Source organism: Podarcis tiliguerta (assembly GCF_965153285.1).
Source record: "Podarcis tiliguerta genome assembly, chromosome: 7".
Classification (NCBI taxonomy): domain Eukaryota; kingdom Metazoa; phylum Chordata; class Lepidosauria; order Squamata; family Lacertidae; genus Podarcis; species Podarcis tiliguerta.
Genome location: NC_139540.1, coordinates 56,679,302 through 56,697,704, shown reverse-complemented (window position 1 = coordinate 56,697,704; position 18,403 = coordinate 56,679,302).

The window sequence follows — 18,403 nt, the reverse complement described above, 5'->3', positions numbered from 1 at the left end:
AGGTTCTTGCCAGCACCTGAATGAGAGACTGTGAGAACTTCTGTGTATGCTACATTGAGTTTCATCATGGAAGAAGAAAGTCAGGGTATAAAATCACTACATATACCAGTGTGTGTTTTTCAGGGGGAACTCGCAGGAACTCAGTTCTGGCACCTCTCAGGTGGCCACCATAGCCATTCTTAGAGGTGTTCATGGCGAGTTCTGGCACCTCTTTCTAGAAAAATAGCACTGACATATATAATACCTAACTAATATCCAGGTGCTTATCTCAGACTGTTTCAAAGCACCAAAAGAAAAGACTCTGCGATCTCCACAGAGTAATTTATCTGTTGATGGACAGTTCCTAAAGTTCAAAATCACTTTCTAATGATTTGCCTAGTAAGGGCAGATGCACACCATATAATTAAAGCACATTCACCCAAAGAAACCTGGGAACTGTAGTTTTTATACCTCACAGGGTTACCATTCCCAGCACCCTTAAACTGCGGTTCTCAGGATTCTTTGGGGAAAGCTGTCCGCTTTAAATGTATGGCTCTGCCCTGAATCTGCTTCCCTGTCGTTGAAATCAGTTGGTTTTGATAATGAGTACACTGGGAGCAGAAGATGACTCCCAAGACATTTCATCACGAGAAGCACAGCATATCTAATGTTGATTTAATGCAGCCTTCCCTTCAGAAGCGCAGATTTGCTTATCGAGCTGTAGGAAGAAAAATTACTTGGCATACAAAGGTGTTGTTTTGAGTGTTTAACGGATTCAGTAGGGTTGATTTCAACATCGCTACCCTAAATAAGCCTCCTGAGATATAAACAAATGAACTAGATAGATATAATGAAGGGTGGGTAAGAGATCTTATAAGGCCCCAGGGCAGGTTACAACAATACAATCATACAATTATCAATTGATCAATAATAAAAGCAAGTAAAGCAAACATTTATAGGCTGCCTTTCAAGCCGGCTCCCAACAGGTTAAAAAACAAAATAGAACATTTCAAATAATAAAATAGTAATAGCATTATCTATCGCACAGCATCATATTCAAGAATTATCACAGCATTCAACAAAAAAGTATCGATGGAGTAAAATACTATAAGGTTAAAAGACAACAGGAAAAGTACATTAAGAGACTGTCAGAAGACAAAGGACCAGCATTAATATCAATTAAAAGCAATTTGGAATCTTAACAAAATAAAAAAAATCCTTCCAGTAGCACCTTAGAGACCAACTAAGTTAGTTACTGGTATGAGTTTTCGTGTGCACACAAAAGCTCATACCAATAACTAACTTAGTTGGTCTCTAAGGTGCTACTGGAAGGAATAACTAACTTAGTTGGTCTCTAAGGTGCTACTGGAAGGAATTTTTAAATTTTGTTTCAACTACAGCAGACCAACACGGCTACCTACCTGTAACTGGAATCTTAGCATTCATCAAGGCCTATGTTAAAGTCATCAGTGTTGGGGCCAAGCATGCCAATCAAGGGAGGGAATTCCGCAGTCTTGGGGCTACCACTGATAAGGCCCAGTGCCTCCAGTCTAATAATGGTGGGCTCACAAGGAGAGCCTCCAAGATACTCATACAGATTCATATGGTGCTTCAGACAGTCTGGTCCCAAATGGTGTAAGACATGGGTGGGAAAGCTTTTCCAGCCTGAAGGCCATACTCCCTTCCAGACAACATTCTGAGGGTCGCATGCTAGCAGTGGACATGGCTACAGGAAAAATGGACAAAGCACTAGATGTACGTACAGTAGGTTACCTTCTGCACACATTCACAGTCCCCTCTGTATCCTTCATCCAGACACGCAAGAGGCATTATCAGAGTTTAAGTTGGGTAAATTCCAGTCAGGATGTAAAGCAGAACCAGTGAGGTGTTGCCTTCATACCAAATGAAACCCATCGAGCTCAGTAGTATCCACACAGATTGGCAGTGGTTGTCAAGGGTCTAGGCTTTCCCCCAAAAGATGCCACTTGGAGATGCCACATTTGAAGCTCGTGGCCTTTCCATGTGCTCTACCACTAAGCTATGGCCTTTACACAAAGCCAAAGCAATTTTGATTGTGCTGAGAAATCGGGCCCTCAGTAACACAAAACAAGCCCATATTTAAGCACCATAGTGTATGCTTCATCTTCTCTCCCCACCACCACCACCACCAAAGACAAATGCAGCGCCTCCCTTTAAATGGGCCACAGGAAGCATTATCAAGATTATTTGTCTCCTATTTTCAGTGCTTTGATGTTCAGTGTCTCTTTCTCTCCATCAGTGCCCATGGCAACACCCAGACAGAAAGCAACAGGCGCTAGACGGTGACTCCGCAACCCTCTCCTGATGTGAAATCTTGCCAGCAGAGCTGTTGTCCTTTTGAAAATTAGAGTTAATGGCACGGCCCACACAAACAAGGCACAGTGATTTTCCGGTTTTCAATGAACCCCCAGCTGGATGCGCACATGTTCACTAACCACACCACAGTTCTCCTCAAGAATGCTATCTCCCACCCGCAGGTGTGTGAGGAGGTCTTTGTTTCCAAGAACAAAAGAGGAACAGAGAGAACAACTGAGATACCAGCCCACCCGTGAGCTAATTGGTGGGATCGCTTCCTTTTGCCAGAAATGGTCCTGCTGTATATCTAGAGGAAAACGGCACACGAGAAATAACAAAAATGCAATCTCATTCAGCATTTCTATAGTGGCTGTTAGCATCCAAGGTGCCTTATAGTAGGTCTCAAATGCATCGTCCCAACTATCTTTTGCTGGAAGTCATTGTTATTCACCATTATAAAGATGAGGAAAAAGTAACATCCACATTGTACATTTGTTGTTGTTTAGTTGTTTAGTCATGTCCAACTCTTCATGACCCCATGGCCCAGAGCACGCCAGGCACTCCTGTCTTCCACTGCCTCCCGCAGTTTGGTCAAACTCATGCTGGTAGCTTCGAGAACACTGTCCAACCATCTCGTCCTCTGTCGTCCCCTTCTCCTTGTGCCCTCCATCTTTCCCAACATCAGGGTCTTTTCCAGGGAGTTTTCTCTTCTCATGAGGTGGCCAAAGTATTGGAGTCTCAGCTTCAGGATCTGTCCTTCCAGTGAGCACTCAGGGCTGATTTCCTTAAGAAGGGATAGGTTTGATCTTCTTGCAGTCCGTTGGACTCTCAAGAGTCTTCTCCAGCACCATAATTCAAAAGCATCAATTCTTCGGCAATCAGCCTTCTTTATGGTCCAGCTCTCACTTCCATACATCACTACTGGGAAAACCATAGCTTTCACTATACGGATCTTTGTCGGCAAGGTGATGTGTCTGCTTTTTAAGATGCTGTCTAGGTTTGTCATTGCTTTTCTCCCAAGAAGCAGGCATCTTTTAATTTCGTGACTGCTGTCACCATCTGCAGTGATCATGGAGCCCAAGAAAGTAAAATCTCTCACTGCCTCCATTTCTTCCCCTTCGATTTGCCAGGAGGTGATTAAATGCACATTTTCTCCCAAAGAATCTTGGGAATGGTTGATTACCCACCCCCACTTCCTATGACTCTTTGGGGGGAAGCCATGTGGTTTAAAGGTGCATTAAATGTGCTTTTAAATGTATGGGTGTGGATGTGATCCCAGATGGACAGCCTGGCCCCAATCATGTGAAATTGTAAACAAATCCCACAGAGTCCCAAATGAATATAGCCACAAGGCAGGTTTCAGATCAGAATTTTCCTGCTCCTAGATGGGCTACCTTCCCAGACTGACCACCCCCATCTACCTCACAATGGGGAATTGTAGTTTATGGGCACTTGGAAATGTAGCCCTGTGTAAAGAAAACTACAGTTCCCATGGTTCTTTGAAGGAAGCTGTGTTTTCAATGCATTTTGCAGGTATGGTGTGGTTGTGATTAGGTGGCATGAATAAAAAATAATGCTGATTCTCAGTATACAAGACCAAGCAAACCTGCAGCTACCATAACAGGACCTAAAATACAGACTCAGCCCTGCCACTGAAATATCACATGAGCAATAGAATGCATTTATGTCAATGGAATTTCAAGGGAGACAACACCAGAGCTGCGGTTGAGCAGCTGCATGATTATTTTTTAATTCATTATCCCTGCAGAATAAATAAAAGATGGTTAGTTGCACATTGCAAGTGCTTCCTTCCAGAAGTGGCGAAAAACTGGAGGACCACAAATTGAGCTGCAGTCCAACTAAATTAGATTAGGAGCAGGAGCAGGATCACATTAGATGAGTGCAGCCAGCCAAACGTTAGAGGCATTTTCTAGTAGAAAATGTAAGAGCAGGTAGATAATGGAACAGATAACAAATGTAGAGAGTTGTAGCTAGCTATGGGAGGAGTGTTGAGAAAAGCTAAGCTGCAAATGAGTACCACTATGAGACCAAAGAAAGCAAATTTCAGTTTGTCCCCATGGTTGTCTGAGTAAGTGTATAGGCCAGGAAACAAAACAGAAAGGTTAGATTTGATACATGAGCAGAAACGCCCTGACATTAGGCTAAGAACAAGACAGAAAATCAAAGGAACCACTGAAGAGGTATGATCTGAACTGAAAGTGATTTCTTCCTTCTTAATGGAAGATGATTGTATTAGATACTAGTAGGGCTGATTCCCATACCTTCGTGTACCAGTAAACAGGGCCGGCCCACCCATGAGGCCTCAGGTGGCGGGATTCACAGGGACAGCATAACCCAGTGTAGATGCTCATTCACCCCTTCTTCTCTGGCAGGGAGGGAAGCACCATTTTGTGGCTCACCTTAAGTGTCAAAATGTATTGGACCAGCCCTACCCTCAGGCTAGATCCGTCCAAAATTCTGATATTGTGCTAAGCCCCCAAAGGGATCACAGCATCTACCTGCTTTAAGTTCTCTCGGCTTCTTGTGTACCCAATCTTAAATTCAGCTTTCCACATAAGTTTGTGATTTCCCTCCCTTAAGTCCTCATTCAAATTCAACAGCATTTCAGTGCAAATTTCTCCTCTCGTATACACATTCTTATGCACATTTGCCTAACGTTTTTACAAAGCAATTTGTCTTAATCAAATGCATTGCTGTGAGTTATTTTCTCCAACATACGCATTTTAATGCATGAGTTACCTTGGATATATGCTTTTTGGTACACATTGCTTGGCTGGAGAACTGCCTTGCAATATTCGGAGAAGTGCAAATTTCAAAGGATAGCTGCATTTTAGTTCATGTAACGGTTTGGAAGGTGTGAATTGAGTAGATTCGCCTTTCAATGAGAAGCGAAATTCCTCTCTCATCCCTTAGGCAAGTGAACACAGTGGGATTTACCTCCAGGTAGACATGCAAAGGATCGGACTATGGGAAAAGACTCTGAAACAATAGCCAGAGTTTCCCATGTCAAGTGCTGCGTACAGTAAATCTACATCTCAGCATAGAGTTACTTTAAGCATCCACAACACCTAGAACTTTTATCTTCTCTTCTTCCCCAAAGCCTCATAGGTTAAGACAAAAAGTGTTAAAAAGAATTAAATTGAGGGACACAACTTAGGTAAAACAGTCCAATTCTCTTTCCTGGTGGGAGTAATAATTTATTAGTAGACTGGCATCTTACAAAACTAATCTTTCTGTTGCTGACAAGCAGGAAATTATTCTCACCTTGTGCAGAGAGAAAGAAGTTGAAGGATTATGTTGCTGAGGCAACCTTAGAGTTGGCCTTCAGCTAAAGCCCAAGGTCACTAAGGGGGAAATTGTACTTCTCTGAATGTTAAGGATGTGCTGAACCTGCTAAACTGGTGTTTAAAATACTGTTAAACCCTTCATTTCTGACCTAGGAGCAAGGCCCATTAAACTCAGTGGCTCTTGCTTCTAAATAGGTTGAGATTCCTGCATTGCATGGAGTTGGGCTAAATGATCCTCTGGTCCCTTCTAATTCTACAATTCTATGATTCTATGAAAAGACAAGTATAGTAGTAACCTTGGTTCTCAAACTTAATCGGTTCCGGAAGTCTGTTCCAAAACCAAAGCGTTCCAAAACCAAGGCATACTTTCCCGTAGAAAGTAATGCAAAATGGATCAATCCATTCCAGACTTTTGAAAATAACCCCTAAAACAGCAATTTAACATGAGTTTTGCTATCTAACGAGACTATTGATCCATAAAATGAAAGCAATAATCAGTGTTCTGTACTATAAAATAAATAAGAGAGTATTGTAGATGATAAAAATGAAAATGAAAATGTTTTCTCACCTGCAGTGATGATAGTCATTTTTTGGAGGGGGGACTTTTATCCATTTCCGCAGTCACACAATCATAAAATGAAAAACAAGCCCCAAAAAATGAAAAAGCCACACAAACAAAAATGCAAAAAATAGCAAAAATAAAAGCACCAAATATCACCTCAGAACACTTCAATCAGAAACGGAAAGCTTTAATTACGATGGGGGGAGGGGACTTAAATTAGCTGCTCAAGGGTACAAACGGGATTAAAAAAAACCATAATTACGATGGGGGGACTTAAATTTGCAGCCCAAGGATAAAATGATAAAAGGATAAAAGGTTTGCAGCGTTCGGGTTCCGAGTTGTTCAGGAACTAAGCTGTTCGAAAACTGAGGTACCACTGTTTATGACTGAGCAATAAGTGTTCCATTGGGGTCATTGTATGAGTCATGGGCCCCTCCACACATCCTTTCTGTTGTGCGTTCACGACTATTTGTGTTCGCGATGCTATCAGGGTGGTTGCATGCAATCCCATTTTCAACACCTTTTGCCCCTGCAAACTTTTAATCTCTTGTAACTTCCTGCTGAAATCCCACCACTTTTTATATCGCAAGCATTCTGGTTTGGTATTTGACTTGCTTTCTTTATACTATACCCCCAACAGGCTTAATGTGGTAACATTGGGGAAAGATTAGCAATTAATAAAGCAGAATAAATCTACCACTAGTGCATGCTCCTTGTGTCAATAACACATTGTGGAATACATCCTCAGTAAAACACCAGCCTGGAGGATTTTCTCCAGGGACTTTGAAAAAGACCACACAGTGTAAACAAAGTAAGATCAAATAATTGGAACTTTTTTGGGGGGTGGGGTCAGGGATCAAACAATGGTGGAAAGCAGCACAAGTTGCATCTTCATCACAAATATGGACAAGGAGTGGTAGGTAATATACATTTCAAAGCGATTAAGTGGTCTTTGGGGGGGGACAGGGATCTTCCTGCCTGACCACTGCATAATTTGACTGAGGCCATGGGCTACTTTCAGTGGGAACGACCTACATCCAAATACAGATTGTTATTGACAGTCATTATGCTGAAATAAAATTATGTAATGCTTTATTTTCAGTGACTACAGACAGGATAGCTGCACATGATTTCAAGATGGAAGCTGAAAAGCCCACCAGTGCCACCAACTTGCCTGTTTATCCACTTACTGAATTGATATTATGCATACTGCCAAAGCATTTCAGGTCATTTTGCAACGTCAAAAAACAGGCAATAACCCCACCATGAAAAGGAAAGGGGATAGGGAGGACTGGGGAAAATAAGCAACTGCAAGCAGAACTTATTTTTTTAAAGCAAATTTGAATTTCTTTGAGGAAAACATTGGGCTTCATTTTCAACATTCTTAAATGTGTGGTTTAAGGCAGGGGTCAGCAACCTTATTCAGCCATGGGCCGGTCCACCGTACTTCAGACCGTGTGGTGGGCCAGACTATATTTGGGGGAGGGAAAGGGGGGAAGAACAAATTCCTATGCCCCACAAATAACCCAGAGATGCGTTTTAAATAAAAGCACACATGTAAAAACACGCTGATTCCTGGACCGTCCATGGGCCAGATTGAGAAGGCAATTGGGCTGCATCTGACCCCTGGGCCTTAGGTTGCCTACCCCTGGTTTAAGGTGTGCTTTTGCAAATCTTCAGATTCCCTCAGGAAAACCCATCAGTTTCTGAGTTTTGCTCCCAGAGCAGCCTTTGGACACCTGATGAGGTTTTAAAAGCCTGCTAGATAATTACCTCCTGTAATCCAATTACCTGGAAGGACTTAATTATCAGATCACGGTCAAAGACTCTGAGTTCTATCATTAAAGAAATTCAAGGATTCTTAGACAGTTCTGGAGCTTGACAGCTGCCTTCCTCAAGCAGCACTGAAACCTAAATAGGAGGCGCATCAAATACAAAAGGGTTCAAACAGAGATCCTGGATCTGCACCACCCCCATCCCCCATAGCCCATTTTGACAGAACATGGGACCACCCATCTGTCAATCATCCATCTCAAAGCACTAATCTCCTGGTTCTTCCCTGGCAGACTTTACCCGTCCACATCTGATATCACATATGTTGTCAGATGTGGGGTAAATGAATGTGGTCTGCAGAAAATAGACTTGCAGGAAAATGAAGAACCCTGCTAAGCCCTGTTAGAATGGGCCAGATGTTCCCCACCATTCACAATCTGCAAACAAGTCAAGGCTGCCCTAAAATCTAAAATATGAGGTGCTTTTTCTGTAAACTTACTTTTTTGGTGTATGAAGGAGGGATAGGACTGCATTATTAGTTTCTAATCATAAGAACATAGGAAGCATACCGAGTCAGACGATTGATTCATCTGTGTCCCGATCCCGTGGCCTACCTGGCAGACAGACAGGCTGACGGTGCCAAGACCAAGTCCAAAAGCCGAGGATTAATAAGCATCCACAAAGTCCACAGTCCAAGGTCAAAAGTCAAGAAACAAGGTTCAGGGTCAATCTAAGTCCAAAGTCAGTATGCAATCCAGTGTCACACCCAAAGTAGACACCCGTGAAGGTCCAAGGAACATCCAAGGCAAGCTGAGCAGATACAGCACCTCAGCTCTGCTGGCTTCTTATACTGTGTCTTATGATTGCAGCATCTGGGCTTGATGAGGCATGTGACCCTCACCTGCTCTCAGCTTGCCCCACCTGAGGAATCACATGCCTCCTTCCCCACCTGGCCAGCTAGTGAACTAGGCTGCAGGCCTGCCTCTGCTTCCTGGTGTTCCCCTCCCACTGTTCCCTACTTCTCAGGACCTGCCATGTTCATGGGGATGGGGGCCTCTCTGGCTCTGGCAAGGGGTCCTGCTGCTCGTCTTCCTGTGCACTGGCCCCTCATCATCCCTGTCACCCCATGAGTACTACCTATACCAAGCTCTCCTTCCTCATCCCCAGCTTGCTCCTGTGTGATCCACTCCCAGCTGGGATCCTCTTCCTCCTCTACCTCCTCCCCGAAGTCCTGCCAGTTTATGACAATCTAGTTCAGTATTGTTGGCGCTGACTTTGAGCAACTCTACAGAGTTCCAGTTAGCTTATTGTGGTATTGACTTTCCATCACTTCTGTGCACCTTATATGAAATGCTTCAAGCAGTTGTTGTTTTTAAATCAAGATCTGGAACAATCCTATGCAATCCTCCTTAAACATAACCCCCAGAAAATTCAATGAAGTTTGTTCTGATTAGGATTGCACCTTACCTGGAAGCAAGCCGCATTGAACTCAGTGCAACTTTTTTCCAAATAAGCATGTGCAGTATTGCACATGCATTCTACAGCAAGGGTGCTGAATTGCTAGCCCACAGGCTGGGTCCCCCACCTCCCTCAAGCATTGTTTTTTTCTGGCTCCCAAGACACCCCTTATCTTTGTGTGGTAGCAGCCAAAAAAACCTTTAGGAAAATCACAACCTGCACCTCCTGGTTGCTGCCCTTTTGATGTGCTTGAAATAGCACTCTTGCAGGAAGGGGGCAATTTTCTTCCCCATTACTGTGCTGGGCTTTTCTTTTCTATTTTAGCACTGTTTCAAGCAACTGCTCTCAAGGACATTAATGCCTGTAAGTGCCATTATGGGGAGAGAGCATTAATGCTTGATGGGGCTTCACAGCAAGATGTTATTGCTCGGCCTCAGCCGGCTGGTCTGGTGCAACAAGGAAGGAAACACTGGCTAGATCCAGAGAGTGCCTTGAGCACTCTAGAGACCATCCATAAAACAATCCATAGACCCTCTGGATGTCCAGGTGCTGATGAACCACAACTCCCATCAGCCCTAGCAAGATTGGTCAATGGCAAGGGATGGTGGGAGTTGTAGTTCAACAATAGCTGGAAAGCCTCACACCTGCCATAGAGTCTAAGATGGATATCTAAAGAAATAACTCTCAGAGATCAAATATGGCTAGGAAGTCTTATTCTCTGATGTGAAAGGTCTCACCACCACAGCCCTTATGATTAATCTGAATTTATTTCATCCATTGTATGCTTTTTATGTACACCACTTAGAGACTTCAGCAATTAAGTCATATATAAATACAGTACCTTAAATAAAAATCTCAGTGCATGGATCGAGAAACTCGGAGTGAGTAAAAAAAGAAGAGTATTCCTCTACATATTGCTCAGATGAATTTATCTATTATTACTTAATATGTTTCTGTTGCCAGACCAGTCACTGGGAGCAGGCCCTGGCTCAAATTCAATCCTATATGTAATTTATCATAAGACTGGAGCCTTACCTTGGAGTAAGCCTTATTCAACTAAATAAGATTTACTTCTGAGTAAATGTGCCTAGGATCAGGTTGTAAAACATTAAAATCTAATCGCCAACCATTTCAGAGGATTATGGCTTCGAATGCTTGCTGCATGGATTAGTGTGTCATATTCATGGGTGACAAGACTAATTTAAGGGAGATTATGTGATGCTGTGGTTTGTGGAGTCAGTGAAAATGTTATTAATCCTGATTCTATTTTTTTCTGGTGGGGGGAAATGCAACTTTTTCAAGGGAGAAAAGTGAGGGCTGAGTTTCCCTGGCCTAGAAAAAAATGCAACCTTCTTTTATTTTGGACACAGATGAGTCAGCAAGTAGGAAATGGTCCCCAACGGTTCCCAATTATAGCCTCTGGGATGCAGGCAAAAGCCTCCGTCACAAAGGAGTCCGGTGTGCATTCCTCAGCACTTTTGAAGGATTAGGAGGAGTGAGAGGAGAGCCTATTAAGGTTCGACTGGCTAAGAGGAAACTTTGCAGTTCCATTTATTCATCTGTTTGAATCCCACGGTGCTACAGGCATCACAACCACTTAAACAACGGGGGAAATGGGCTTGGGCTTTTCTTGTCATGCTGGAATTTGAACTGGTTGGTTCAAAGCATCTAATCTGTAAGGGTAAAACGGCAAGCACCTCAGGTGGCAGTACCCCTCACACACCCAATGCCATGCATTTTGACCCGTTCTGCCCCCCTGGTGTCTGCCCATTCAATGCATATGTCTTCAAGGAGGGAACCTTCATACATAACCAAAGGTTTCCCCTCTACAGACATTCACACTGAACATCTGGGTGCTAGGGGGCAAGGCTAGGATGTGTGAGCTATTTTTCAGAATGGAGCCTTAAAGAGAGATCTCCTTGTTTCTTCATATTGCACCAAAATGGAAATCCAGTACAGTGGAAATCCACGGGTTAAGAACTTAATTCATTCCAGAGGTCCGTTCTTAACCTGAAACTGTTCTTAACCTGAAGCACCACTTTAGCTAATGGGGCCTCCTGTTGCTGCTGTGCTGCCGGAGCACGATTTCTGTTCTCATCCTGAAGCAAGGTTCTTAACCTGAAGCACTATTTCTGGGTTAGCAGAGTCTGTAACCTAAAGCGTATGTAACCTGAAGCGTATGTAACCTGAGGTACCACTGTATTACTTCTCTTTAACTTTACAACTAATTGGATGGTAAAGTACCATGTTTGGCAAGTAACGCTAATTAAAGATGCAGGAGTTATTTATTTTTGGTAAATTACACCGTTAAAATGATACTATTTTTAAGAAGTTGCCACCTCCCTTGAAGCTGAAGTTTTCGCCTCTTTGAATGATTGCAAAATGCCCCTTTAAACTGTGTAAACTGCTGCATTTTTAGAGAGCCCTTTGCTTGGCAACGAACTTCCTTTCATAATATTTGCCCTCCGTAGAATTGGCATTCTCTCATCCATAAAACCCCACGAAGCCTCGGCCTCCTACCAAGGACTTCCTTAATCAATCAAAAACAAGAGGCTGGTATTTCAGGGTTTTCCTGTCTGTAAGAACAAACAGTTCTGAAGTATGTCCACAGCTTTCCCATGCCAACTGTCACAGGACAGCTTTAATTTGGGCTTGATTCCTCCACTGTATTCTCCCCTGGATCATTCGGTACGCCCTTCCTTACGAAGTTTCCTTAAGAAGTCACTGGCCAGGGAACACTGCTATTTATGCACACTCTTGCCATATTGCTTGTCATCCTCTATTGGAACATTTTCCTGAAATCCAGCCAGCTACCTCAAAGACAAAGGGGAAAGGGGAGGCGAGGCCGATAAATCTTGGGATATTTAATGTTAAGGTATTTGATGCGCTGTGGGTTAAACCACAGAGCCTAGGGCTTGCTGATCAGAAGGTCGGAGGTTTGAATCCCCGCAACGGGGTGAGCTCCCGTTGCTCGGTCCCTGCTCCTGCCCACCTTGCAGCTCGAAAGCACGTCAAAGTGCAAGTAGATAAATAGGTACCGCTCTGGCAGGAAGGTAAACGGTGTTTCCGTGTGCTGCTCTGGTTCGCCAGAAGCGGCTTAGTCATGCTGGCCACATGACCCGGAAGCTGTACGCCGGCTCCCTCGGCCAGTAAAGCGAGATGTAAAGCCGCAACCTCAGAGTCGGCCACAACTGGACCTAACGGTCAGGGGTCCCTTTACCTTTACCTATTTGATGTAAGGTGAATGTTAGGAAAAGGGGATTAGTTAATTTCCTGGTTGGTGAGGCCATCAATGGCCACTGGTCACCAAGACTCCTAGACTAGTTTCAGAAGCTGAGTCAACATGACTCTGAATGCCAGTTGTTGGGGCACAACAAGCAGAAAAGACCTTTTGGCGTCTTGTTCTCCTTACAAGCTTCCCATGGACATCTGGTTGGCCACTGGTGGAAAATAGGATGCTGGACTAGATAGTCCTTTGTTCTGATCCAGCAGGTTGAATCAGATCCCTTCTTTAAAATAAAAATAAAATTCAAAAAAAAAATCTCTCTTAGATTCCTGTATATTGTCAGAGAGGCAGTAGTACTCCAGTGAAATGTCAAAAGGACTAATAAAGCTATCCTATAATGTTTACTCAGAAGTAAGTCCCCCTGAAGATTCAGCTACACTCAGTCGGTTATATTGTTGTAACTCTGTTGGAAAGATCCGACACTAGATGGCGCTGTAGAGCACAAAATATGTCTGTGGTTTTACATAGGTTTTTTTTCCTTTTGTTATAACAATTTAATTCATGACTTATTTTTAGTGTTGTTTTTCCCCCCTGTGTGTAGATCCAGCCTGAGTTCAAAGAGGCTTACATCCAGGTAAATGTGTCTAGTGGAGTGCAGCCTATGAGTCAAGGGGCTGAGAGCATACTGTCTGATCGTCTACTACACCAAGAATGAGACAGCACAGCACAGGCCTCCAGGGTTTCCAAAATTGCTTCTGAGGAGGTGTAACAAGGAAGAACCAGAAGAACAGGAACGGAACAGGATGTGCAAAATGTGCAGAAGATAATTCCTTAAGCTTCTGCTCTCTGTGGCTAAGAAAACAAAATGAATGAGGCTGAGGATGCCACTTTTTTCTGGAGTTGCTTTTTAAACCAAAACACTTAGCAGAGTACTTAAAACAAAAACAAAAAACAGGTCTACAGCGTAGGCATTATCTGTAGTGAAATGCACCACAATGGTTTCTTTTTGAAAATTTTCTAATGCTACTGTGAATGAAATTGGAAATGCAAATCACACACACACACACACAGAGAGAGAGAGAGAGAGAGAGAGAGAGAGAGAGAGATTGCAATCCTAAGCATATTTATTAAGAAGTCCAATCTATTTCAATAGGCCTTAACACCCGGGTAGCCAACACGGTGTCTTCCAAAAGTCATTGGACTCCAGCGTCTATCATCCCTGACCTTAGGCCATGCTCCCTTGGGCTAGTGATAGTTGGGACATAGCAACATCTATAGCTCACCACGTTGGTTACCCCTGCCCAAGTAAGACTGCAGCCTTCATTTCACATACTCTATAAAACCCAGTGTGTCCTTTAAACATACTACCACCTGTGTATGGTGTGCATGTGACCCAAGTGAAGAGAGGGTAATCTAGAATGTGGGGTTTGTCAGATGATGCAATATTCAGCTAGACAACAATAATAATATAATAATAATAATAATTTTATCATTTATACCTTCCCCATCTGGCTGGCTTTCCCCAGCCACTCTGGGCAGCTTCCAGCAAAATATAAAAAATAATAAAATGTCAAACATTTAGAAACTTCCTGATAGATGCCTTCAGATGTCTTCTAAAAGTTGTGTAATTCTTTATCTCCTTGACATCTGATGGGAGGGCATTCCATGGGGTAGGCACCATTAATGAGAAGGCCGACTGCCTGGTCTGGGCTGAACGATGGGGGTGGAGACACTCTTTCAGATATACAGGGCCAAGGCCATTTAGGGCTTTAAAGGTCAGCACCAACACTTTGAGTTATGCTCAAAAATGTACTGGGAACCTGAAAGTGGCCTGAATTCCTTTTCAGCCTATGAACACTGCTACCATCTTGCTTGTCACACCTGAGGCTGGAAAGAGGACTCTGCTTAACCACAAGGTTCCTCTGCAACTCAACAGATTAAGGTAGTAAATGCCCATTAACCAAGTCAAAGCCTACCATCATGTTAATCATCCGGCACAAAAAGGGCCTTCAAGCAGCGAGATTTAATTGCATTCTCCGCAGAGCCTACTTCTTTGTGTTCAACATACAGAAATGAGGCAATTAAGGCTTGTTTTTGAAATGCTAATTAATTATTTTGCAAAGGCTTAATTCCTATGAAGTGGCAATTAGTACCATACATTAGAAAACAGCAACAACAAAATGAAAGTCTCTGGGAAAACCAACAAAACAAAAGCAGCATTTACCTGTTAGATTTAAGACTGCCTCAGACCTTTGGTCTTCCAGCTGCTTCTGAACTCCAACTCCCATCAGTCCAAGCAAGCATAACCATTGGCCAGGAATGATGGGAGCTGGTCAGTTCAGCAACATCTGGAGAGCCAAAGGTTCCCTACACCTGCTCCATAAAAAAAGTTCTAAAGATGCAGAAAGCTTGATATGATCAATGGAGAATTTTCTCTAGATGTGTGCTAAGGATACGATTATGGTGGTACCTCGGGTTATGAACTTAATTCGTCCTGGAGGTTCGTTCTTAACCTGAAACCATTCTTAACCTGAGGTGCACTTTCACTAATGGGGCCTCCCACTGCCGCCACACCACCACCGTGTGATTTCCGTTCTCATCCTGGGGCAAAGTTCGTAACCCAAGGTACTACTTCCAGGTTAGCCGAGTTTGTAACCCGAAGCGTTTGTAACCCGAGGTGTTTGTACCACTGGTACCAGGTGTTTGTACCTGGTACCACTGTACCAGGAAACCTCAGAGCAACTCATTGCTCTCCAAATATTTTGGACTACAACTCCCATAAGCACCAGCCATCACAGACCACAGCTGACAGGACTTGTAGTCCAAAGCATCTGCAAGGCACAAGGCTGGGGAAGATTGCCTTGGAGAATAACTGAAATGCCCTCTGTGCTATTCCACTCTTCTTGGCGTCTCATTGGCATTGCCTGTTTGGGGCCATTCAGTTTGTTATTCTCACTGAGCTGCTTCCATACAAAAATGAATGATTCTCAAGCAGCAGGTTCCAGATGTGTTCTATACTACAAGGATAAGAAACCTGTGACCCTCCAGATGTTGGTCATCCTAATAATTAACCATGCTGACTGGTGTTGATGGGGAGTCCAACAACGTTGGCGGGGGGGGGGCACAGGTTCTTCCCCTGCTCTACAAAGTCCATTTGTTCTGTGCAATGTCCGCTTTTACGATGTTGTTTTTTTATCATTTTAATCTTTGCTGTGATTTCTATTTCTAAACTGTCTTGAGTTTATTATTAGCTTAAAGGCAGGATATCAATGCACAAACAAACAAACAAACAATGGGCCAGCCATTAAGAAACCTATTTCTGTATCACCATTGAAAGTAACACTGAGAGATACTATCTCTATATTCTCTGATGCTGGGGCAAAGAAATAACCTTATGTGCTCATACATAACTTGACATTCTCTGCTTATAATGTATCGTATTATTTATTTCTCAGATGACTATATTACTTCCCAGCAGTGTGGGATTTATGTATAGGCTAAGTAGGCTGAAGCCTAGGGCCTCTAAATCTAGGGGGCCTCCCCAGCCTGCTCGCTCCTCAGCAGGCAACCTCCCCTCTCCCAAAATTGCAAACCCAAGACTTCATGCAAGGGCAAGGCAACTTGGGCCTCTAAATCTAGGGGGCCTTGCCAGCCTGCCATTTCCCCAGTGCCGCAGTCTCCCCTTTTCCAAAATTGCAAACCCAAGACTTCATGCAAGGGCAGGGCAATTCAGGCCCAGCAACTATGAGACTCAGGGCTAGCCAGTGGGGCCCAATTTGAAGCAGTGGGGTGCAACTTTAGGTTGTTGTTGTTGTTTTTTGTAGGGCCCCAGTTCACAGCCAAACTCTGCAAAATCTTATAGATATAAATAAAATCCACCTAGATTGCCCTGGTGTGGGGGGCTATTTAGGAGCAGCCCGCAGGGCCCAATTTGGCCAAATTGATCCAATTGTATTAAGGGCAGCCCTGATGAGACTGTGCAGGGGTTGGACTGACAAGCCCTGCACCTCCTAGGTCCCTGGTGTCAGTATTCAGAGTACAGACTCAAGGATTTGTTATGGAAATAAAGTGGGACACTTATTGGAAATCAGTTTCATGACCTCTCCCCCCCCCAAAAAAAAATCCCAGGACGATGAGCCCAGCCACCTTTTATTCACAGTCGCATAAGCACTACACTACAGCATGGCCATAAACCTGTACGTTCAACAGCTGAAATACACACCCAATATGTAGCAATGGAGATTTATTTTACTGCTTTATGAATGAACACTGTATTTTATTAATGGACTCTGTATTTTTGGAATTACCTAAGAGCCACCAGTAGGGAGCTCTAGAATCTGACAGCTAACCAATTGGGTACTACCAAACAGAGACCCCTATTGCTGAAAGCAGGTAACCAGCAGGAAACTCTTCAGCTCAGCCTTTGCACTGTTGACGAACACCCCCTGCTGTGCAGATAATGGAGAAAGCTCGTAAATTGTATCCCTTCTGGCATCCTGGCCAACTCTATTATGCTGGTGTAAACCCTGGTGCACCAGGAGCCCAGAATAGCAGCAAATAAAATCTGCTCATACGTCAGCAACTGATAAGACTTGTCAACTCTTCCAAAGTCTTCCCAAATTATAAAGCTCCAAAATACAGTCCAAAAGAGAGCAGGTCTGGGAAGAGTGAGCCACACAATGGGCACCACCAGTGAAAACGCCCTGCTCCATGTAGCTTCTGCCCTGTCATTTGATAGGGTGCCCACTTGCCCTCCTTCTTGACATGGAATGCTCTCTATTGGAGTCTCCAGGTCCAATATAAAGACCATAAGAAGGAAGAGCAGGGACCTTGAAGTTCCCAACAGCTATTGTCCTGGCCAGGCCTGCACCCAATCTTGTTTTTGTACAATCTTGTTTGTTCTCAGTACCCAAAATTATATTATCTGGAGGCAAAAGGATACTCTGAAAAAGTGTTTATTTCACAAAGGAACCTCACTTGGCATTGAGATATTGTCTTTGACACAGCAGTGCTGCTGTTCCAAAACAGTCTTCAAAAGGGAAAAGGTTTTCCCAGAAAAGGGCTGGATCTATATGAGCATCATTAAAAGATGCTCTGCTGAAACAGTTTCCCAATTGGGCTTCTTAAATTAATGTCACTAGCAGTCCACTACTGAGCAAGCTTACTCAGGAATAGGCCCTACTGAGTTCCATGGGATTCACCTACCTTTCTAGGCTCACAGTCATAGAAGGCTATTCTTTGTCATACATTTTGGGGGATTCCAAAGTTCCTTGACATACTAGAGCACGGTCAGGGAACTGACATCCCTCCAGATATTGCTGGTCTCCAACTCCCGTCATCCCCAACCAGCATGACCAATGGTCAGGAATGATGGAAGCTGTAGTATAACAGCAGTTGAAGGGTGAGAGATTCCCCATACCTATATAAGGACAATAGTTATATAAGAAGGGGACGCGGGTGGCGCTGTGGGTAAAAGCCTCAGCGCCTAGGGCTTGCCGATCAAAAGGTCGGCGGTTCGAATCCCCGTGGCAGGGTGCACTCCCGTTGTTCGGTCCCAGCGCCTGCCAACGTAGCAGTTCAAAAGCACTCCCAGGTGCAAGTAGATAAATAGGGACCGCTTACTAGCGGGAAGGTAAATGGCGTTTCCGTGTGCGGCTCTGGCTCGCCAGATGCGGCTTTGTCACGCTGGCCACGTGACCTGGAAGTGTCTTCGGACAGCGCTGGCCCCCGGCCTCTTGAGTGAGATGGGCGCACAACCCTAGA